Genomic DNA, 25,304 nt, shown 5'->3' on the forward strand with positions numbered 1-25,304 from the left:
CCTCTGAATAAGGATTTGGGAGAAGGAAAAAAAAAAAAGGTTGTTAAATAACATTCAGATTTTTTTTTGAGCATTATCCCAAGGGGTGCTTTTCACGTGTCTTGAAGATAGCACCTAGGATCTAAGGAAATAGGATACTCTGAATTTGGTTTTTTTTTTTTTTTTGGTCTTCTAAAACAGAACTTTGTAGATAAGGTCATTTGAAGTTCAGTGCTTCTTTTTCTCAGGTCTGTATGTCTCAGAGATATACAAATCCTCCCTCCACACCAGTAGACTTTATGGCCCATCCTTTCTTTTCCAACTTCCAAGAGGATTTGCTTAATATAAAATATATGATGTGATAGTTACCATTTTACTTAGGCCCTGTACTGAGCATTTCTATAGAACCTATGCCAGGTTGGTTTTCTTCTTGTGCCCATTGTATAGATGAGGGAAACAGAGTTAGCAGATTTAGGTAATTTGTCCAAGTAAGTGGCAGAGCTGGGGTCAGATCCAGGTCTGAGTTCCATGCCCTTGATCTTAAACAATTAATATACTCACCACTCAACAAGTGATTATGGAGTGCCTGCTGTGTGCTAGATCCTCCAGACACTAGGGATCAAGAGGAGAGAAAAGTGTACAAAGTTCCTGCCTGTAGGGATTTCTTTCAGGATGTTGGGGAAACAATAAACAATGAAATAAACATGAAACGTAGTTTCAGGCAGTGAGAGTTGTTCAAGCGATGTGACCCTATATTGATAGCTTCCTGTGGTTACATGTTTATTACAAACGTGCCAAAGAAAAAGACTAGAAAGACATACACCATAAGGGTGATTATCTCTGGGTGGTCAGATTTTTATTTTCCTCTTTATACTTTTTTGAAATTCTTCAAATATTCTGCAGCAGCTATATATTCCTGATATAATCAGATGAAAGTCATGAATATTATTAAAAAACAAAATTTAATCTTAGAAAATCCTGACAAACTGCGTATGTTTTAGGTGCTCTCCTCTTACCCTCTTTCGTTTCAGTCCTTTATGTTATAAAAGAAGCATACTTGGTTATTATTTTTCCGGCTGTGCCAAAGTCTGAAATATTTATTCCTCCCCCAGGAGTCGTGTGGCTCCCTGTGCCCCGAGCATGTCTGCGTTTGTGCATATCAGGGCTTCTCAACCATGGCTCCACATGTGACTCTCCGAGGGACCGCTGCAAATACTGATACCAGGGCCTCACCCCCAGGCCCGCTAAAGCAGAAGCTATATATATATGTATCTTCTTTTAAGTCTCCCAGGTGACTCTGTTGTGCAGCCAGGGTCGAGACTCTTTGGACAGTGGGCTCTTTCCCCCTGCTCCTCACAGCCCCCAAACTCACTTCTGGGGAGCAGCCAGGGTAGAGAGTGGCTAAGGGCCTGTTCAGCCCCTACCTTCCTCTCAGTTTCACTGGGTCTGGCCAGGGAGGAGGAGGAGGGAATGGGCCGAGCAGGTGGCCAGAACCAGGCAGAAGCTGGGCAAATCCTGAGCCCTCCCAGCGCCTGGCTGCAGCCCCCACCCCTCTCTCCTGACCTGCTTACTCAGGGCCCGCAGTGTGAGGGACTCGGGACTGGAGGACAGCAGAAGTTGTTAACAAAAGCCAAATGCTGTGCAGAGGGGGAGCAGAGGACACACTCCAGCCACACTAGACATCTCAGTGTTCTGGAACACAGCACTCACTGTCACAGCTTTGGGCTTTTGCCCGTGCTGTCCTCTCGGACTGAAATGTCCTTTGATGCCAACTCTCTCCTCCCTGGAGGCTGAGTTCTGCTCCTCCTTGGAGGCTAAGCTCTCCTCCCTGCCCCTCTGCTCCCCAGACAGGACGACTCCCTCCTCCTCATCCACGGCTTGCCCCAGCAGGAGTTTGTTCCCAGCATTAAGGCAGCACTTCAAGCCTTGTGTGGCCCCAGGGAGGTGTCTGCCTCTCTGACATGGTGGGGAGTCATCAAGGGCAGCACGTGTCCTCATTCATCACAGTATCCCAGTGCCTCACTCTGCTGACTGGCAAGTAGAAGGGCCCAGGCCTTGGAGTCAGACAGAATTGAGTTCAATCCCAGATCTGCCCTAATGACTGATTACATGGGAACCACCTTGCCTTTGGCTGCTAACCCATACAGGTGAGCAGTGCAGAATCCTAGGTCCCACCCAGACCAGAATCTGCATGTAACAAGATCCCCAGGTGATTCAGATGCTCGCTAAAGTTTGAGAAACATCAGCCTTAATCCTCAACTTTCTCAGCTATGAAATGGGAATAGTTACTGCTAGTTTACGGAGTTGTTGTGAGGCTTGAATAAGGCGACATACTCAAAGTGTCTACTGCAGGACAGAGACATTTTTATTGCTCTGCTCAATGAATGTTGCTCTGGGAGGGAGGCAGGAATCTGTCACAGCCCCCACTAAGGGGTCTGGGGTCTACCGCAGTGAGCCCTGGGCACTATAATGGAGCAGGCTTAGCAGCCCTCCAGTGGGGAGAGGGGGCAAGGGGAAGATGGAGTCTGTCCGTGGCCCAGGTTTGAGTAGGGCCTGTGGGATCTGCTCTACTTTTTAAAGGGCCTTGATTCCCGCAAAAAACAAGTGTGTGCTGACCTGCAGTGCTCTGCCATCGTGAGCCGGCTCCCCAGTGAAGCCCATTAGGATCTCCCTCACTTTGTAGAGTCCATTATCTGAACTGGGTGAGATCTCCTTGAGGATCTCAGAGAACTGCAGGCAATTCATCCATGATCAAGCTGCAGAACAGGAAATCATGGCTATTTGGATTGGTCATCTTTTTACTAATTAGAGATTAGTACTGATTAATAATTCCATCCAACATGAGGAATATACCACCTCATCACTCATTTATGAAGACTTTTTTGCATATATAATTTCATTTTATATTGATTTATCTAGTTGTGAATCATGATGAGACTCTACACAGAGATCAGTTTGGAAGAAAAATTATTAGCGTTTTGGAAAGATGGCTGGGGAAATGCTGCTCCCATGTAGTGCTGTCTTTTCCCTTGGAATTCTTGACTCAGTTGCTGCTGGACAGAGAGGGCCCACGTGTCTGCCTGACCCACAGGCCACCTCTCTCTGAGAAGGGACAGATCTGAGACATCGCTCTGCTTATCCACACTCTGCCCTCATCAGATCCTGCCAGCCCATCAGGGCAGATAACCACGGGGAATGACATCGATTCAATGACACCAACTTCAGTTTTTAACCTTCAGATCTCACTCCCAGACAAATTAGATCAAGGTTGCTTCTCAATCCACTCTCTGGGACATGGTGGAAAAGCCTTGCCCAGAAAACCAACAGAATCTCCTGGAGAGATGCAGATACATCATGGCAAAAGCCATGTAAGTCCTTCAGTGACATGGCCTGAGGTTGGCTCAGGCCAGGATTGAGAATTGGGGCCTCTGGGCAACATTTCTGGCAGGGTTAGGAGCCAGTTGCCAAGGTGGGGCCAGGATGGCTTCAGGACACACTTCATACAGATTGGAGTTGCCAGTAAGGTGGCAGACCAGGGAGCAGGAAGCCAGTAGATGCAGCCCCATGAGGATTTGCCTTCTAGGACCTTCTAATCTAATAGGAGAGATTAGACTCCCAGCTACAAAGAATCCAGATGAATGCGGTTGTCGCCAGAGTGAGTCAGCGTCTGCTTCAGCCTTAGTTCTCGGATCAGAGCTTAGAGGTGGTGGAGAGTGAATGAAACCAGAAGGTGAAGTGTTGAACTTGTTTTTATATAGTGTTGTGGAGGGATAATTGACATAAATAAACTGCACATACTTGAAATGTACAATTTGATATGTTTTGTCATCTATACACACCTGTGAAATCAACACCACAAACAAGATAATGAACATTTCCGTCACCCACAAAAGTTTCCTTGTGGCCCTTTGTAAATCCTCTCTTCTATCCTTCCCTTCTCTCCAACCCCCAGGGCAACCACTGATTAGCTTTCTCTCACTATAGAATAGTTTATGTTTTCTAGAATTTTACATAAATGGAATCATACAGTATATACTCTCTTTTGTCAGAAGTCTTTCACTTAGCATAATTTTTTTGAGATGAATTCCTGTTGTTGCATGAATCAACAGTTCATTCCTTTTTATTGCTGAGTAGTATTTCATTGTGTACCATAATTTGTTTATCCATTCACCTGATGATGGACATTTGAGCTGTTTTCAGGTTTTGACAATTAAAAATAAAGTTACTGTAAACATTCATATACAAGTCTCTGTATGGACCCATCTTTCATTTATCTTGGTAAATACTTAGGAGTGTAATGACTGCATCAGATGGTACATGTATATTTAACTTTGTAAGAAACTGCCAGACTGTTTTCCAAAGTGGTTTTTTGCATACAATATTTAGGACATACTTATACGAAAAAAAGATTCTTTGTTTATCTGAAGTTTAAATTTAACTGGGTGCTCTGTATTTTATCTAGCAACCTTATCCCCAAATAAAAGCCCAAGATCAGACCAGTCTCTCGTAGATAACAGACTGGCAAACTTTTTCTGTAAAGGCCCAGATAGTAAATATTTTAGGCTTTAGAGGTTATATAGTTGCAGTTAACTCAACTATGCCATTATATTGCGATGGCAGCTATAGAGAAGATGTAAATAAATGAGCATGGCTGTGTTCTAATAAAATTTTATTTACGAAAACAGGAGGCAAGCTGGATTTGGCCCACAGGCCATAGTTTGCTGACCCCTGTCTTAGATCACTGATTCTCAAAGTGTGGTTCCAGAATCAGCAGCATAAGTATCACTTGGGAACCTGGTAGAAAAGCAAATTCTCAAGCTCTACCCCAGACCTACCAAACCCGAAGCTATCGGGATGGGGCTCTGCCATTTGAGCCCCAGGAGATTCTGATGCTCACTAAAGTTCAAGAACCACTGTTCTAGATTCTTAGTTCCCAAACATGGACGATCATCAGAATCATTGGGCACTTCTTAAAATACAGTCGTCTGAGCCCCACCAGACCCTCTGAATCAGAAAGTTAGTGTGGAAGTGCAGAGTGAGGGTGGGAAAGCCGAATGGGTATGTTTTTATATTTCCACAGGTTATTCTTATGCCCTGCCATAGCTGAGAACATTTATAATGAGAGTCAATGAATGTTAGATCCAGGACCCACTCATGTTTTAAGATTTCAAAGCATGAATATAGAAAGAGTTAATTTCCCCAAATTAATGGGCTTTCCACGTCCTGAGTTACCACATAATAAAGATATGCATAAAGGTGGAATTAGGTTTAGATTAGGAATATAAAAACAATGATGTCCTTTATTCAAAGATCCCTTTTCTCTGCCCAGAAACTAAAAATGCATTCGATGATTAACCACATTAACCACGTTCCCATGACGCCGTCTCCCTAGGCAGACTTGGTTAGACTAATAATGCTCCCTCTTCCTCCTTTCCCACTGGGTAGGAAAACTAACACAAAGTCATTTATACAAGGTAATATACTATAGTTCTTTACTACAAAGGATATTATCCCTCACAAAGAGAAATAATTAAATCAGCCAGCCATATTTCCTTTTGGCTAATTCCCCCTCCCTAACCTCCCAAATACTTCCCACTCTGACAAACAACAAATGTGTCAAAATGTTATAAGCATAGGGAAGGAAAACATGAAAATTCATTAAATGCCTGTTCTCTTATGAAACAGCCTCCATTAAGGTCTTAGATGCTATTATTTCTGCCTTATAGTTATTGACTTGTTTTATTTCATTAAGAACAAGCGATCAAAGGGCTTTGGGCAGAGGTTTTCGGTCTTTTTTCCTCCTCAAAAGGAGTATTATTACCTAGTTGTCAAAATGAAAATCCTTTTACAGTAGGGGATGGCTAATGGGGGTTTCAGGAAGAAGTTCTTAGGTCTGCCCCAAAAGAAGTAAAAAGCAAATAAAAATCCTGGACACCGGGGAAAATAGCAGCTTCCCTTGTCTGCCTTCTTAAATTTTACTTTGAACACTCCATCAATTTGAACAGGCAACTAAGAAAACAATAACTGGGACCCAAGTTAATTAAGTAGCTCTGAACAGGAGCTCTCAGGCTGGGAGGATAAGGCCAAGAGACTAGAAACCAGTTTGGTAATATCTTATCAAGAGTCAGGAAGTGCCTAATGACTTTGGACTAAAAGGGGAGGAGGGTGAGGAATTCTTCCAAACAGCTGCAAATCTCTTCCCAAAGTATCCTTTCTGAAACAGTTCATATGGATTTTTTTCTCTTGAAAACTCAATGAGTATGAAGGGATGGGAAATTTGAAATGTGTATGTATATATAAATATGATAAGAGAAGTAAATATAGCCATCCATGGAGAAAAGGTGCTTGCTTTTGCAAATAAAGGTGGTATTTGTGAATCTCTACCGGTAGGATATTTCTGAGAAATCTGTGCTGTAGTGGAGATATTCCCACTCTTTACTATTTGCCAGTTGATTGGCCAGGTTTAGTGCAGCTGTCTTTGAGTAGCTGACCTGCTTAAAAGAAAACCTAGCATCTGGCAAAGGCCCAGGCATAGGATGCAATAAATATCTGTGAAGAAATGATCAGAAGGTTGACCACAGTTTCATTCTTAGAGTCTACAATATGTTATATATACCTGGTTCTAAGTGCTTTACATACTTTAAATGATTCATTCCTCATAAGAACCCTCTGAGGGAGATATCATTTCCCTCAATTACCAGATAAGCAAATTTAAGAGGAGAAAAATAAGTTATTTGCCTTAAGGTGACATATCTGATTTGTAAACTAGCAGAGATTTGAACTCAGATTCACTCAGTTTTAAAGTCTTATCCACTACACATTTCTTCCTCTGTTCAGTTTTTATAAAATTGGGTAGGTGACAACTGAGTAGCTATTAATAATAATAAGTAATAAATATAATAATAATTTTAGAATGCATGTTTTTATTAACTTATTTATGCATGTTTTTATTAACTTATTTATCCCAGTTCATGTTCTTCCTACCTCAACTGAGCACAGTCATTGTAAACAACTTCCAAAATGTTAAGCTTGGAAATAGTCAAAATCAACACAGTAAGACCTTGTATACTTGAGTGCTAGTATTTAATGTTTTTACTGGAGAAATGCACAGTTTCTTCTTCAATTCTCTTGGGATCTAGAGACAGAATAGTGGTCAAGCCCATGGACAGCGAGATGAGATAAATCAAGACTCTCCCACTTGCAAACTATGTGATTTGGGGACAGTCTCAATCTCCACATTTGTAAAGTGGAGACAGTAATGGCATCTATTTTATGGGGTTCTTGGGGGGATAATAACGTAGGAAAACCACTCATCTATTCCTAGTACATAATAGGCATTCAGCGAATTTTATTTTGCCTTTCTGCTTTCCTCCTGCTCTTGTTTGCCAGTATTTCTTAGCTCCTGTTTAATAAACGTGGCAGACAAATACACTTTTCTTATAGATAAAGTTGAAACACTGTCCCACTGTGTGTATATATATATACACATATATGTATATATGTGTATATTTGTAAATAAAATTTTTCTTTAGCTTTGTGGCACATAAAAAAATGCTATCTAAATCCTTTCTGCCATGTTTTTTTGAGTAGAAAATTTCTCTCCAAATATTTCTTCTTCTAATATTTCACTCAGCAAGACAAATAGACTAAGGAGACCACAGCCAGAAAAACAACAACAACAACAAAAAAACCCAAACAAACAAAAATACCGGGGAAGGTGGTGTACATCAGTCAAAGATGGGAGGAGGAATCTTGAATCTTGCTCATCTGAGAACCCCTAAAATCTCCTTGAAAATTCTTTTGAAAAAGAATAAAAAGCACCTTTTTTACTAAGAATGCGGGAGAAATTCCCATGCCCCTCTCACCTCTCACCTGAGCCAAGTGGAGAACTAGCATGTGCCCCGAGGCATCATTAAGATAACTGAGGGAGCATTGCTGACAGGTGAGCCAGACTGGAAGGTTCTGGAAAGCTCTCCGCCTGCTCCCTGACTCCACTGCCCACTGCCACCTGCCAGATCACAGAACCACGGAGCAGCTCAGCTCCGCTTAGGAATGGCTACAAGATCCAGCCAGGCAAGTTGAAAGACCTGGCCTGTGTCTAGGGCTTCTCAGATGGTCTCTTCACCATCACCCAAGTGACATCACTCTCCTCCATGGAGCCTTTTTCCAGCGCAGGCACACCCCGTGTTTTAGTAGGAGACCAAAGGGAGATTCTGAACTTGCCATAATAAGATTTTCTTTGGAGAGTCAGGGAGAAGTGACAGCAATGAATAGCCCTCACTGTGAGTCAGTCATCTTTGTGTCTTCACGTGTGACAGCTACCATGTATTAGGCATTGGCAGATGGGGCTCCCAGCACTGTTTGTACATTATCAGATTTGACCTTGAAAACAGCCCTGCAAGGTAATTATTATTATCATCGCCATTCTGCAGATGAATATGCAGAGGCTTAGAGAGGTTTTTTTACTTTCCTGGGAACACACTGCCAGTGATCGGTACTATGGGGGTTTGCCCCTAGACCTGTGAATGCTTTCTTTTTTTAAAGGATAAGCACTAAGTCTTAGAGAGGAGAGCAGAGGTGTGGGCACATTGTAGTCCTGCCTCATGTGGCTCAGGGTCTCTCCATATAGTCCTTCCTGGCCTGACATTTCAGAGGAAAGTTTTCATGCCGGGTTTGGGATTTGGGCACTTGAATGACAGGCAAGATCCCGCTGCACCGCCCTCATTCCTCAGTGTAATGTGTACTGTGTGGAATGATATGAAATGTTTCATAACCTCTCACTAGGGCGTTGTGAGGGGAACATGCAGAAATTTTGATCCCATAGTGAGAAAGGGAAATATCGGTGTGTTCAGGCCTATTTATCATAAAGGTCGACCATTTGGACAAAGGTGAAAATAGAGTGGGGGCTTCGTCCCCAAAACTGTGAGAAAAGGAAATCCACAGTGACAGGGGCTTCCACCAGCCTGGGGTACTTTTGGGGAAATATTTCTCATTTCTGATCATTACTGAACCAACTTAACATAAAATTTTCCATCCTTGAAGCAGAAATGAAAGAGCAGCACCCCCGAGAGCGTGGACTGTTGAGGCGGGCAGAGCGACAACAAGAGAAAAGGACTTTGCCACCACCTTCATGTGAGCCTCGGGACTCCTCAAGAGGCGGTCACATCTCCAGAGCAGGTTGGTCAAATCTCCTCAAAATGACTTACACCTGGTAAAGGCGGCCTGGGGCAGCAGAGAACATAGACCAGGGGAGGCACCTAGCAGGTTATAACTTAATGTTAAATGAAAAACAAAAACAAATGAACTTTATCCTATGATGTCTGAGAACTATTTTACAGTTTCAAAGAGCCATCATGGTAATTATGGAATCCAGTCACCCTCGCAAGGAATCCCCACCCAGTCTAATGGTGCAGAAGGAGCAGGTTTGAAGTCCCTTGTCTCTTTTGTAAAGTCTGCACCTCCCACGCCTTCCATGCTCCGTCAGTAGATTAGGAGACTGTCAGTGTGACCCTCAGTGTGACAGCACTCTCTTGTAGCTCTCCATTCCTGCTACCTAGCACAGGGACTCAAGGTATGTTGGTTGTTGAATTGAATTGATTAAGCCCATTAGTCTACTTCTCATTATGGGACTCCCTACCTAGCCCAGATTCCCAGACCTAATAAATCATTAACACCAAGAAGACCTCCTCAGTACCCCTGGTGTGTCCATTATTGATTTCTCAGAAGGTTTATGTCGGGAGGGGGATCACTCTGTACCCTGCTCACACAGCTTTGAGCTCCACTGGGTGACAAAGGCTTCTGACCATTACGTACCCAGGATGTGATGCCTTTTCAGAAGTTCCTTTGCCAAGGTCCCTCTCCACTTGGAGTCCATGATCTGTTAGGTGTCTGTGATCTCTGCTGATGTGCTATGACAGGGCAGGCCTGGCTGGGTGAGGAGTGGGAATTTCAGATTAACATTAAGCAATCATATGAGATTCCACCCTAGGTACATGACTTCATTCCTCAGTGGACTTATCACAGAGCTGAAACTACATGATATGTCTCAACAACAATTGTCCAGATGAGCACATGTCCCTGGAGGGCAGAGGTACTGACAGGGCAACAGACCCCAGGCTTCTCTATTCAATCCCTGACAGTCCTCTCCATGTCTCTGCCTCTGTGGGGCTTCTTTGGAAGAGGCTGAAAGGACTTCCGGGAAAGAGGGAATGGGAGGGCATCTTGATTAGCTAAACCAAACTGAAGCTTTCTGCCTACGCTTGCACTGAGTTTGAGAACCTGGAATGGAGAAGCTCAGTTTGCATTGCTTTGTTGTTTAGCATCTGCCGATGCCATTTACCACCCTGGTTTTGTGGGACCACAGGGACCTCACTTACCTCAAAGGCAATAGAACAGGGAGTGGAACATGGAGAAAATTACAAAAAGAAACTGAGTTTGGAAATCATGAATTGAAATTTGTTTGAAAATGCAACCCTGAGTTGTGTGCTACCACACCACACATGTGCCGAGGATGTGTGGGTGCACTCAGGCTGCAGGCGCATGTGTGGAATGCACGTGTAGAGTCTTCATCCTGTGACTCACTGTGCACCTGCCACGTCTAAGGCCAGGGGCTTAGAGTCAAGTAGCAATTCACAGTCACCTAAGCATGTGTCAAGCAAGCAAAAAGAGCAGAGACATCCCCAAGAATCTCTGATGTGGCCAGGGGAAGTGAGATGCGAGTCGAGGCTTGAAGGACGGGAGCTCAGATAATGTAAAGAAGCACAGAGTGAGGCAGGCAGAGGCCGAGTGTGAGCAGAAGCGCAGGGGCTAGGTACCAGTAGGATGGGCTGAGACAAGGGCTGGGCCCTGGAGTGATGTGACTGTCCAGTGGACCTGGTTCTTGGCTACCCCGGCACTATCTTGGTACCTAGTTTAGAATCCCGGAGACTGACCTGGAAGGAGCCTCAGCAATTGCTGTGCCGCCTCTCCTGCGCTGGAAACAGGAGCCTGGATATAGAGGGCTTGAGATTCCAGACTCTGGGGTGAGACAGACTCCATATTGGTTCCTGGTCCAGCCACTTATAGGCTGTGAAACTGAGCATTCACTTCCTCTCTGTGGGCCTCCTTTCCTTTCTGTAAAACGAGGGGAATTATTGACTCTGCCTTAAAGCACAGTTGTGAGGATTAAATGAGGTAACACACGTAAAGGATTCCATGGGATGCCTGGTGATGACTCAGTGAATGATTATTATTGTCCTTATCTCCATTAATTCACTGATAGGCCAACAAGGGATACACAAATTAGAGGCTGTGTCAGAACTAGAACCCAGGATTCCTGAGAACCAGCCCGATGCTCCATCTCTGTGGAGAGAGAGAATTTGTGGTGGGAAGTGGAGTTGTGTAATGTATAAGAGGCAGGCTTTCGTGTCAGAGGGCTCCAACCCTTAGGAATGATATGACCGGGGAAAATCACCTGATCTCTCTGGGATTCATTCTCCTCACTGTAAAGTGGAGATGCTGTCACTTGCCTCCTGGAATACTGAGAGGATTAAATGAGGTAAGACGTGAGATGGCTTAGCAGGCAGCCAGGCACACAGTAAGTGCTGAGTGCCTGGTCTACTTATTAGTGCATCTCTGGACAAGCAGACAATCACTCTGGTCCCAGGTGTGACATTTGTGTGAAAAATGGGGTCTTGAGTTTACTATTTGACAGAAGCTTGTTTCATAGCATAATTGGAGACAACCCACAAAGGTGGCAAAACTAAATGAGCTGATCCACTGCCTAAGAAGCCTTCAACCTTGTGCATTCCCCTTGGAAGAGCCAAGTAAACACCTGTTTCCTGGAGACAGCAGAGCTTTCCTGAAAAAGGACTCCAAAAGCTGCCATCAGACCCACCGTAGCCTACATGTCAGCCAGAGCCCTTGAGATGTCCATAGCACAAAGGGAAGAGAAGTCGCTGTGCCATTGTGCAGCTGCTCCACGCTGCTCTGGACGTGCCATGATCTTATCCACCTCGTCCTACCTTTTCATTTTTGCTGATACTGTGGAAGAAGCCACATCAACTCAACAAACGTTTACTGAGCACCTTCTGTGTGCCAAGAGCTGTGTTTACCCATATATCCTTGTGCCCCCAGCTCAGAACATAAGGTATTGAGATTCCATGGCCTCCACAGGGTCACCATTATGGATCATGAGAGATTATTAACTATTTTATTGATAACAAATATGTACTTAATAAATATCTAAAATGTTCTAGGCAATGAGCTAAAGTACTTTACATGAGTCATTTCAATTTATTGTCCCAACAATCTAGTGAAGTTGGGCCTGTTCTTGTGTGTGAGGCTCAAAGAGGTGAAATACTTAAGGCCATAGAGTTAGTAGGTGGTGAAACTGGGCGTGAACTCAGGCTCCCGAGTCCACATGATTAACCAGATCAGAAAGGCTGGGTGAGCCAGGTAACAAAGTGAGGGTGAGGAGTGGGGTATCTCTGTCTGCTGGTCAGAGTCTGAGCAACCTCAGGGCTGAAGTGTTGATGCAACATGGCTTTCTGGAATGGGGCCATGGCGGGCAACAGAAGAGGGAGGAATCTGGGACTGACAGCTCTTGCTCTGAGAATTCCCTGCATGTCTCCGTGCTCTCCCAGACTCCAGCTGGGCCACATTCCTTGGGTGGCTCTATAGAAACCAGGAATCAGACAAACTTTGGAATCAGACAAACCTCTGTTCTGCTGCTTCCTGGCCCGGTGACTCTGGGCAGGTCCCTTAGGTTCTCTGAGCCTTGGTTTGGTTCTCGAAAGGAGATATTATCTGATGTTTGAGGTGCATCAGAGAGGATCAAATGAGTGGACATGTGTAAATGGGGTCTACCACATAGTAAAGACTCAGTAAGAACTCCCAGACCATCCCCTTGTAATTCAGAGAAGCCTGGCTGGCTTCTGAGCCAAGACTTACTGTAATCATTCAGTTTTGCCTCTCTCCTCGGATTGGACAGAGACCTGATACATTCATTTAGTATAATAATGCTGGCTCTGGTACCAGAATGCCTGGGTTCAAATCATATCTCCACTATTTACTACATGTGTGATCTTGAGCAAGTTACTTGAATTCTCTGAGCCTTGGTCTCTTTATCTATAAATAGGGGACAGTAATGGAACCTACACTGCAGGGTTGATGTGAAGGTTAAATGACATCATCCATGTAAAGCAATTGGCAAAGTGTCCAGCACATAGTGAGCACTCAATGTAAGCATAAAAAGAAAAATTAAAAAGCTGTAAACTAATGTTTATGCAGCATCTTCTGTGTGTCAGACCCAGCAGTAGATGCTGGGGATACTGTGGTAAATGTGATTGACCTGGTCCCAGCGCCCCCTGGAGGTCACAGGAAGACCCACAATCCAGTAAACCAAGAAATAAATCTAACATTACAGATTGTGATACAGTCTGGGGAAGAGAATTTTGGTTTGGCGAGAGATAATAATAGGTGGGACTTACTTTGTGAAGGTCAAGGAAGGTTGTGAAGTTTGGAAAATTCTGCATACTATAGTTCCCCTCTTAGAAATTCATAATGCTCATTAACATATTAAAGACTGAGAAATCTTCAATAAAGAAGTAAAGAAATCCATTTAATTTTGTTTAACCTGTTTAACTTGGGTTTTTCCAAATTGTTTTGACTACAGACTGTTTTTCTTGAAGAAGACCTTTTAATCATCTTTTTAGAATAGTGTTCTGCTGAACACATTTCAGAGACCTGAACTAGGCTAATATTTCTCTGTAATTAGCTGTTTTCGGCAGCCCCAGGCATCTTTCATTTGGTTATTCTTTAGATTGTAATGACAATACTATTGGTGAAAAATGTGTTTCCAGGTGTCACATTCATCCTGTTTTTCTTCAGTGCTATTGATTCTTTCTCTTTGAACTTGTTTCTTGGTACATTTCTTCATATCTCTTTGTTAGCAAACTGGTTTTCACTCTGTACTTTTGCAGAGGGGTGAAAAAGATCCCTTTCAAGGGGCAATGAATTCAGGTGAGTTATGCAGCGGCCATCACAGCATGGAGATGACAGCATTCTCCAGGAGCCAGCTTGAAGCATCTGTGCCTGTGTGGTGAGAGCAAACATCCTGTTTAGAATTCAAAAGTCACAAGGAGGCCACTATGCCAGCTGGCGAAGAGGTCTTGGGCATTTCCTGATTGGCACCAGCAGGTAAGAAGAGAGAGAAGAGACACAAGGAGCAGCAAACCTCAGCAGCACTCTCCAAAATAAATGAAGGTAATCAATTGCAGCTAAATATCAGAGTAGAGCGTGGAACAGGCAAAGGATGACCTTGGGGCACAAGAAAAGGGCCTTGTGCACAAAATGTTAAATACTTCAAGCTTGAGAGGGAGCCAGAAATTCTACCATTGTGTCTACCATTGGGAGAGCTTAATAAAATACAAATATTTCCTGAAATTAAATTGCAAATATTTCATGTACTTGGGAGTCAGATGAACCTGCGTTGGTACCCTGACTCTGGTACCACACTAGCTCTGTGACCTTACTTACCTTCTCTAAGCCTCAGTTTCCTCATCCATAAAGTGGAGATATTGCCACAAATCTCATATGAGATTACGTACGAAGGTGGCAGTAGCGCAGTGGCAGGCAGTTAGTAGGGTATTTTAAATGTCATTTTGGTGGCCAGCCCAGTGACATAGTGGTGAAGTTCTCATGCTCCACTTTGGCAGCCCAGGGTTCGCGGGTTTGGATCCAGGGCACAGAACTACATACTGCTCATCAAGCCATGCTGTGGCAGCGTCCCACATACAAATAGAGGAAGATTGGCACAGATGTTAGCTCAGGGACAATCTTCCTCAAGCAAAAAGAGGAAGATTGGCAAGAGATGTTAGCTCAGAGCAAATCTTCCTCACCAAAAAAAAAAAAATGTCATTTTGTCTTCCCTTTTCCTTGTGAGCCACAGTCAACTGCTAATACCATAGGATGACTAATTCACTAGATTGGTCCTATCAGAGAGCTGGGAGCAGGGGGCAATGGTGGGGAATAGAAAAAGGATTGGAAAATTGCAGGAATGCTCAATGTCTGGGGCATGGGGGCCCCGGAGCCTGCACACCACTGGCTGCTGGCAATAAAGGCATATGGAGAAGTAAAGAAATGCAGAGAAGAGTATAGAAGGGCTCCCGGAATAACTTTGGCTCCCTTACATCATTGCTCAGAGTAAGATGTGGGCCTTCAGTGCACAGTGAGAGCCAATGACCTCTTGTGTGACTGGCAGTGATGTTCTTCTTTGTGCCCAGGTAGCCACCTGATAAACCAGAAGGCTCCAGTCTTTCTCCTCCTGAGGATGCCAGGAATATTGGCATAGAGAAGTATACAGCCCAGGGCTTAGAAAGATCATCTCATTCAACTTCCTCATTCCACAGGTAGGGAAACAATGTGAGAGAAATACTGTCCTACTCAGTGGGGCAGTATGAGCTAAGAAACCTGGTTCTTACCGCTCAGTTTCTTCTTTCCACTAGACCTAATACTACATACCGGAAAAAGTAGCCCTGGATGGAGAAAGCTTCCATTTTAAGCCTCTGCTTTTGGAACTGAGAATGTCTTAGTACCTGGCATAATGAGCAATGACAGACGGTATATTTCAACTCAGATTTTAAGAAGCCATCTAAGAGACATCTTTTATTCTACCCCTTTGCTCCTTCCTCCTTTTTTCGTTTTTTGAACATGGTGAGGGTACAGCCACTATTTTGTGACTGTGATGATACCTTGAGGATGGGGTCAAGCACCAAGGAGACAGGGCAGAAAAATAGAAGGAGACTGGGTCATCAAGAGCATCATAGAGCCATCCTAGAGGTCTGGACTGTTAACTCTGGGCTTATTTTACATGAGAAAAAAGTCTCCATTTTATGATGTGTGCATGTGTGTATGTGTGTGTACATGCATCTGTGCATATAGTATAGACTAATGTCAGACCAGCTTGGCTTCACATCCTAGCTCTGTGTGATTTTAAACGACCTAATTAATTTTTCCCTGGATTTTCCATTTCTCTATAATCACATTAATTAGATACTCTGTGCCAGGAGCTGTGCTACCTATTTTACACACATCATAGAGCAGGTGTCCCTCCATTGTACAGATGAAAAAACTGAGGCTGAGATTGGCAAGTAACTTGCCAATTCAGACCTAGAATTGTCTGACTCTAAACATCTATGTTCTTAAAACACAGGTATCCATATAAAATGGATGAAATAATATCTATCTGAAGATTTGTTGGGAGAATTATGTAAAATTTATACCAAAAGGCACATAGGAGGCACTCATTAAATTGTAGCTACTATAACAATGCGTAAAGTTCTGTTTCTTATTTTTTATTTTATTTGTTAGTTTTGTTTGTTTGATTTATGAGACCTTGAAAAAAGTCTGTGGACAAAAAGGGAACAATCCCAAGAGGTAAAGGAAAAGGATTAGGATGGGAGGGAATTTTTTCTTTGCCCTTCTAGGCAGTGGCCAATTATTTATAGATAATTAAGAGCTAGTACTTTTTACTATATCTCGAGGCCACTCAGAATGGGCCCTGTACTGGGAATAGCAGGAAATGTGTTCTAGTCCAGATGTGTTAATAATTCATTGTGTGATCCTAGGCAAATCCCTTCCACTTTTTGGATCCTAGGTCTCACCTTTATACAAACAGATGGTTGGACTGGACTATCTCTAAGGACCCCTTCCAATTGCTGCTCTGATAATTTCAAGCTCACACAGAATGGGCATACCTCCTGTAGACTACTTATTTCAATGAAGTCTTCATTCAGTCAGTTCAAGATACTACATATTCATATTCAAGACATATGTTAAGTTCACGTTACATGTTCAAGACGTGTTAATTTCATAAATTGCGTATTACGTATTCAAGATGTGTTAATTTCAAGACCGCTACTTATAACGTGTTAATTTTAGCATCTTATCACCAAATCATTTTTCCTTAAGACATATATCTGTTGTTACTTCTAAAAATTCCTATTAAGACATTAGGAGGAAGGGAAACTTATAGATAAAATGAAAGTGTCAATAATCCTGAAACCTAACTTCCTTTCCAAATTATGCTTTGTTCAGGCTGCTATTAAAACTAAGTCAGTATTTCCCATCTGACAGCAATACAAGGTGCTTACAAGCTTTCAGGATAAAGAGAAAGAAGTCCAAATTACATATGCATTCTTAGACATGCCAGGTCGCTTGAGTGACCCTGGCAGCTGTCCCAATAAAGGATGCATCTAACACTCGCTGTGGTCCATTATACATTCCAAGGTCCCAAGGTTCTCAAGCTGTCAGCAATGGGAATAACTGTGAGGGGGATGCAGGGACAGTCTTGGGGAAGAAACCTATCCAGGAGATTGTAGGGAATTGGTGTTGTCTTCTCAGTACCCAGCCCTATGTGCCCATTAACACCCAGAGGGCAGAACAAGAACTCCATGATCAAAAGTCTATAGGAAAATATAGGTAGGAACTTCCTAATGACCAGCCACGTATAGGCAGTGCCCTTCTTGTCATTGTGAGAAGGCAAGTTGAGGTCAGATAACCTCTTAGTGATGATGTCAAGGGGATCAAACTTTAGGTGAAGGGTTGGCCTTGATGAATGTCATCTTCCCTTCCATAAAGACTCTTGAGTAGGAGTGCAAGCTTTGTTTGCATTACTATTAACTAAACTCTAGACTTTGTTTGGATTTTATTAGTTTTTCCATTAGTGCTCTCTTTCTATTGTAGGATCAAATCTAAGGAATCACATTGCACTTAGTTGTTCTATCTCCTTAGTCTCCTAGAGTCTGTGTCAGTTTCTTAGTCTTTCCTTGTTTTTCATGACCTTAACAATCTTCAGGACTACCAGCCAAGTACCCTGTAGAGGTCCCCCAGTCTGAGTTTTTCTGATGTTTTTCTCATTGTTAGACTGGTGTTACGGGTTTTTTGAAAGAATACACAGAGGAGAAGTCACATATCAGGGGACACATGACAACACTGATGAAGGTAACCTTCACTTGGTTAAGGTGGTGTTGCCAGGTCTCTCCACCACAAAGTTACTGTTGTCCCCTTTCCCTCTGTACTTTAGATATGAGTCATTAAGTCTAGCCACCCACAGGGAGTGGTTTGGGACAGAAATTAAGCACTAAGCTCCATAAATGGTATCTTTTAAAATTTTATGTTTGAGCAGTTTTTGCTGGTATTTAAAAATATAATTGATTTTTGCATATTGACCTTGTATCTAACAACTTTACTAATTGACTTATTAATCCTATAAATTTTCTCTGGCTTCTTCTGAAGTTTCTGTGTACAAAATCATATCTATTATGAAAAATGACAATTTTACTTCTTCCTTTCCAATCCTTACACAATTATATTTTTTCCTGTCTTATTACACAGACTTTCAGTATAAAGTGAAATAGATATAGTTATAGCAAATATCATTGTCTCGTTCTCAATCTTAGAGGGAAAGCTTTCAAGATTTTACCACTAAGTATATAAATACTTGGTGTGATATTTAGAAAATTTCCTTCTATTTCTATTTTGCTAAGAGTTTTTATTATGAACAGATGTTGGATTTAGTAAATCTTTTACTACATTTACAAAAATGATCATATGATTTTGTGTGTGTGTGTGTGAAGCAGGTAAAATATATTGATCAATTCCAAATGTTAAATCAACCTTGCTTTCCTGGAATTAACGTGATCGGGAGGTATTATCCTTTTCATGCATTGCTGTCTTTGGCCAATATTCTGTTTAGAATTTTTGCATCTGTGTTCCTGAGTTATTCTAGCCTCATTAAATGAAGTAGGAAGTGTTTCTTCATTTTTTTTTTATCATCAGGAAGAGTTGTTCTAAAAATCATTTTATTCCTTCCTTAAATGTTTGGTAAAATTTACATGAGGAGCCACCTGAATCTATATTTTAGCAGTGGGACAGGGAGGCCAAGTTTTTAATTATGGATTAAATTTCATTAATAGTTATAGGAGCATTCATATTTCTATTTCTTCTTCCATCAGGTTTGAAATTTTTGTTTTTCTAGGAATTTGACTATTTCATCTAAACTTTCAAGTTTCTTTGCATACATTTGTTTATAATGTCCTTATCTTCTGGTGTTCATTTTTTCATTCCTGATGTTGGTATGTCTGCCCTTCATTTTCTTTAACCTGATCTATCTTGTCATGGTTTATCTAATTTATTAGTCTTTTTATAAAACCACCTTTTTCTCTCTCTTTCATTGATTTCTGCTCATATCTTTATTGTTTGCTTCCTTTTACTTTGGATTCAATTTACTTTTCTTTTTCTAAATTTTTGAAAATGCCTTTTGTTAATGCCTAGATCACTAAATTTGATACCTTTCTATTTTTTTAACTTATATGTATTTCAGGCCATAAATGTCTCTCTAAGGACACATTTAGCTTCATGTTACAATTATGATATTTATCTTTTTTATTATTTGGTTCAAATATTTTCAAACTTCTCTTATAATTTCCTTATTGACCCATCATTTATATAGAACCGTGTCTTTTAATTTTGAAACATATGATGATCTTCTAGGACCCACTAGGAGATCGTGCACACACTCACACACACACACTTTCTAGTTGTTCTCAGTTGGGAGGTTGGTCTGAAATATTTAATCTCCCATTATCAGAAGCAGAACTCTCTTCCTCTTCATTTTTGAATACTCTGTCAGGGTGGAGGAAAATCCCCTTTCTTCCCTTCTTGTGTTCTTATGGCTGGACTAACAATAAAATTCACATAAGACCAGATTAAGAGGAGAAAAACCCAGTTTAATGCATACGTATTGGAGATCATAGAGAAACAATGCTCAGAGAGTGAACGAAGCAGACAGTATATATATCTTTTACACAAAGAAACATAAATTTGTGAGGAATGAGAGGACAAAGAAACTTAGATTTGAGGTATGTAGTTAGTGAGGAATTTAAGCAGAGTTTAGGCTTGAGGTAGTAAATTAGCAAGATTTGTTTATGCAGGCTTCTCGGCCCTGAATCCTCTAGCTCTGGTGATAAGGATGCAGGGAGAGCACCTTTCACATGGGAGATTTATTTCCTGCTTTCAGGAGAACGGAGGAAGGAGGGTCAGAATGGCCTTTTTGCTTCTCAAGTAACTTTAATTGAAAATAATCAGTATGCTTTTGTGGGATATTTTGGGGTGGCCTGCCCTGGGCCCCAACAACTCCATAAAGACTTACTTCTCCATGAAGCTTTCCCTAATAATCCCCTCTCTAAAATTCCACTCTCTTCCCTCAGCACACCCTATTCGGTTCCATATTTCTGACAATGCTCCATCGGCTCCTATATTTCTGACAATGGGAGGCATGTTCTTGCTTCTTTCCTGCTTGCATTTGTGCTCGTTCCCACCAGTGCCTACACCAAGGATGCTATATTTTAAGTCATCTGTGCCTCACTCAGCACCTCACCCATTGGAGGAAATGCCAAGGATGTATTCCAATCCCTGGCTGACAGGTTAGCCTGCCACCAGTCACACCCCTTGAGTGAGCACTGACCACTGTCTGCTGTTAGAGATGAGGGTCAGTGACTGACTTTGATGTGAGTAGTTACCCACCAAACACACGGTCAGCCACTCTCATAAGAGTAGGCATGTTTGTTTTCCCACCTGGCCTCTCTGCTTATGTATTTGGTGCTGTGGCTTTGTTGTCTGAGGTCAGAAGCCCTGATCACCCCAGGAACAAGATGAGTCTGAACCAAGCCCTGGCGCTTCTGGAGCTCAGATGAGGCACCTTGTGGAGACTCTGTCACCTCAGACTCCTATCACAATTGTTCAGAGAAAAAATGAAGGTATTTGGGAGTGATTTAATTATATGGATTGCAATGAGTTTCTCTGTTATTGATTTTATATGTTCAAGGAGTCTTTAAAGTGATTATTCTTGGAATGGGCAACCACCACGACGTTGATTTCTGTGGAGTTGATGGTATCTGGAGAGGAGCCAATCCTGCTGGCAGAATACATTTGGAAGTGAAGTGACAGACCCTTTCTAATGAGGCTCTGAGAGGAGAGCATTGAATACAGAGGAGTGAGCAGGGTGCTGGCTCAAAGGTGGTTGCTCTAAACACAGCCAGCATGGTCCACTTATGTTCTCCCCTTTCCTTCATGTGCAAATCCAGTCCTGTCCTGAGGACTAGACATTCAGTTTCCCCCTACCTGCCCCAATCTTGGGGATTCTGGAGGCTAGGATAAGAGGGGCACCAGAACATTTTAATATAAAAGGTAATCACTTAGTCATAATACAATTTATATTTGAGTTTATATTTGCACATGAAAAGGAATATATGTATCAGTAAAAAAGGCAAACATATTAGCAGTGATTATCTTCTGCTAGGTGGAGCATGGGTTATTATAATTTTCCACAATTACATTTATATTCAGCAATACGGCATGGCCAAAAATATATTTCAAAAAAGGACCATATCCTGTGACCCAGTGTTCCACTTCTAGGAATATATCCTAGGTTAGTAATTTAAAACATAGAAAATATTTGTGTACAAACATGATGATATATAACTAATTATTTGTAAGAGTTAATGAACTATACTTTTTAAAATAATCTAACTATGCAGTAATAAGGATATGTAGGATTAAATAAATGTTGATACAGTTATAGTGTGGAATATAATGCAGCCTTTAAAAACATTTTAAAAAGTGTTTTTAATGATTTGAGGGAAAGCACAGTACATATTGTGAAAAGAAAAATGCAACTTACAAATTTTATTCACAGTAATTTTTATTTAATCTTAATTCTGTAAAATATACAGAAAAATGTTCAGTAGGTAGCTTTGGATGGCAGGATCCTGAGTGACTTTTCCTTCCCATATTTTTTCTTTTCTATTTTGTCTAAGTTTTCATTAATGAACATGGATTACACACGCACACATTCATTTAAAAATATCAGAAGGAACTTTAGACCCTGAGAGTTAGAGCTTGCTTACTTAAACTCTGAGGAGAGTAATTGAGGCTTAAGTGAATATAAATTTTTATATTCATCTAATTTCTCTCTAAATTCAAGCTTAAATGCTTATGCAATTATTGAACCAATATCTAGAATAATTTCCAATTATTTGGAAATCACGTTAAACTGAATGCAAAAGCACACAATTGAAATAAGCCAGAGGGTCTGAGGTCAGATGTTATTCCATTTTCAAAAGATGATGCTCCAGGATGTGCATTAATCAGCCTCTGTCTTTCTCTAAAGAAATGCTTATTCTATTCAGAATCCATGGTCTAATTTGATCCATTTTTATTTGAGGGGGTTGGCTTTTATAGTTCATTGTGGGTTTTGGATTATTGCTACATTTCTCACATTGCCACCAAATTATACAACTATGAGAGGCACTGTTCTGTATCTACAGCATACTCTGGGGTGCTCTATGCAAGGCATCTCAGGAAATTATTCTCCAGAAAGCATTTTTCACATGTGGGCAGTGCCCCTTGGAGTAGCAGGGGCCCTGAGTTTTACACAAATCCTGCTGTGTAACTCCTCACTGCTCTCCTCCCATCAAACTTCATAATTCAGTTGGGTTGAATTGTTTACATTAACCGGAAACTGAAATAAGGGTCAATATAGACATCATAGGAGGAAAAGGAGGTGCTCAAAAATGTAGGGAAATTTGGGCCAACTCTGTGGCGTAGTGGTTAAGTGCGCGCACTCCGCTGCTGGCAGCCTAGGTTCGGATCCCAGGCGCGCACCAAGGCACTGCTTGTCAGGCCACGTTGTGGCGGCCTCCCATATAAAGTGGAGGAAGATAGGCACAGATGTTAACCCAGGGCCAGTCTTCCTCAGCAAAAAGAGGAGGATTGGCATGGATGTTAGCTCAGGGCTGATCTTCCTCACACACACAAAAAAAAATGTAGGGAAATTGGACAGACCTTACCCAAATATGTAATTTTAAGGATTCTGTAATCCTTAAAATAGTAAGTGTTTTAAACTTCACTTTCTAAATAGAAGTCTACTGGTTCTACTATTATGGGAAATGGTGATCAAATCAATACTACATATTACTAATATTATATTGTGATGTGACAAGTTTGAATGGAAACAATAGGTTTAAAGCAGGGTCATTAGTCTGATTGGCTGAATTGTTTAAGTGGTTGCACGTTTATTATTATATATGAATATGTAATCAAAGCTGAGCTCCCAACCCACCCCCTACAAAATAAACAAAAGATAAACGTAGGTTGTTTTTTTTAAAAATAGTGTATTAGTCAGGATGGTTAGTCTAGTCTGTGCTGCAGTAGAACATCCCCACGTCTTTAGGATTACCACAACAAAGGCTTATCCCTCACTTATATCAGCCTGATGTGGAGCAGGGGATTTCCTGAATGACTCTTGTCTAGACAGTGACTCAGGGGCCCCGGTCTCTTCCATCCTGTTCTTCCACCATCTTGGAGTCTTTTGCTTCTGACTGTGCAGATAGATGACAGAGAAAGGGACCAAAGAGAAAGTTCTCCCATTCTTGATTGCCTATGACTAGAAGCAACAGATCTTTAGATTTAAGAATTAGTTATATGAGTCCCCAAAAGATACTTAGTTACTGGATATTTAGTGAGGATTAGCAGCATCTGCCATAAGCAGTAAGTGAACTGTTGCATTCTAGCTGGAAGATTTTGTTCCCATCAGAGAGCTCATGTACCTCATGTGGCAGCTGGGTGCCTTCAGGAATCCTGTGTGAGTCCCCCAAGGATAATGAATCTGTCTACAGGGCCAGTGAGTTCCTGACATCAAACGCAGCTCTCCCTTCAACCATAGCCCACTGTGGTCACATTTTCTTTGAACTAACACATGCATTCATACATGCATACCCCAAGACGTGTGCATTTTCTGATGCTTCAGTTTCCGTGAGAATTGAGACATCCACCTCTGGACTTCTATTCACCCTGTCCCTTTCTGCCATAATGACCCCTCTACTTTAATTCCAAACCCACCCTGTTGAAATCCTTCCTTTCTGAAGACACATTTCAAATTTCACTTTTTTTTATGAAGGCTTTTCTGATCCTATCAACTAAATGTTCATTCATTTAACAGATACTTATTGAGCATTTCTTAAGTGAAAAGCACTGTCTTAGTTCCTGAAGAACTAGCAGTAAACAAAACAGGTAAATCCTCTCATCTTGTGGAATTTATCTACCAGTTAAAGGAAACGGTAGTAAAGAGAAAGGTTTTTTTTTTTTTATGAGGAAGATCAGCCCTGAGCTAACATCCATGCCAATCCTCCTCTTTTTGCTGAGGAAGACTGGCCCTGAGCTAACATCTGTTGCCAATCCTCCTCCTTTTTTTTCCCTTCAGAAAGGTTTTTAAAATCACCAATTGTGGTAACAGCTGTGAGGAAAATAAATAGAGCATTGTGGCAAAGGCGGGTGGACTACTTTAGTTTGGGCAAAGGTCTTTTTGAGGAGTTAACATGTGGGCTGACACTTGACCACTTGAACGTGTGCTCTTCCCCTCATCTGGAGCCCACAGCAATGTGTTTGTACTACTTATAAAATACTTCTCATAATCTATTCATAGTAGAGGTATTTATTTTGCCTCTACCTCCTGGCTCAATCTGTTAGATTGTGAGCTTCTTGAGGATAAGAACTATGTTATATTTTATCCCTTGTATTGAAATAACATTAAATTTTAATTTTAAAGTATGATATTTAATTAAATGGTTAATGCCTAACATAGTGCCTGACACTTAGAAGATGCTCAATAAATGGAAACTCTTAGCTTACTGCGCGCACACACACACACACTCACTCACACACACACGCATGCACAGAATAAGCTTTCAAACATGTCTGTTGGTTTGAAGAGAATTACATTGACTAGACATCATCCGAAGTAGAAGTAACTCACAATGTTACAGTTTCCCCATGTCTAGGTTGACAGTGAGTCAGTCTCTCTGAGGCATCTCTGAAGTCAAACAGCATATTGAGAGTCATCTCCACTTCTTCCATATGTCACTCTGAGGACACAGCTCACCCAGAGGGTTTTCTTGGCATCCAAACACATTTCCTCATGTAATTTACTAGCTAGGTCTCACACTTAGAAGAATGGGATAAAATATATTCTCCTGCAGACAATGGCATCTTGTCAAAGACTGAATATGGAGCAGACTGGACTTCTCTAGCTATTAATCAGTACAGTCCTGACCAATTTCTGGAGTACTGAGTATAGAAGGCCATACTGAGGTTAATACCTTTGCCATTGCAGAGCAAATGGTATGATGTTGCTGTTGTTATTGTTATTATTATTATTTTGTGCCTGAACAAAGCCTTTGACATCTTATTTCATTTAATCCTCCAAATAGCCTTATGAGATTGATTCT

The sequence above is a fragment of the Diceros bicornis genome, chromosome 1 (assembly GCF_020826845.1).
Source record: "Diceros bicornis minor isolate mBicDic1 chromosome 1, mDicBic1.mat.cur, whole genome shotgun sequence".
Taxonomy (NCBI): domain Eukaryota; kingdom Metazoa; phylum Chordata; class Mammalia; order Perissodactyla; family Rhinocerotidae; genus Diceros; species Diceros bicornis.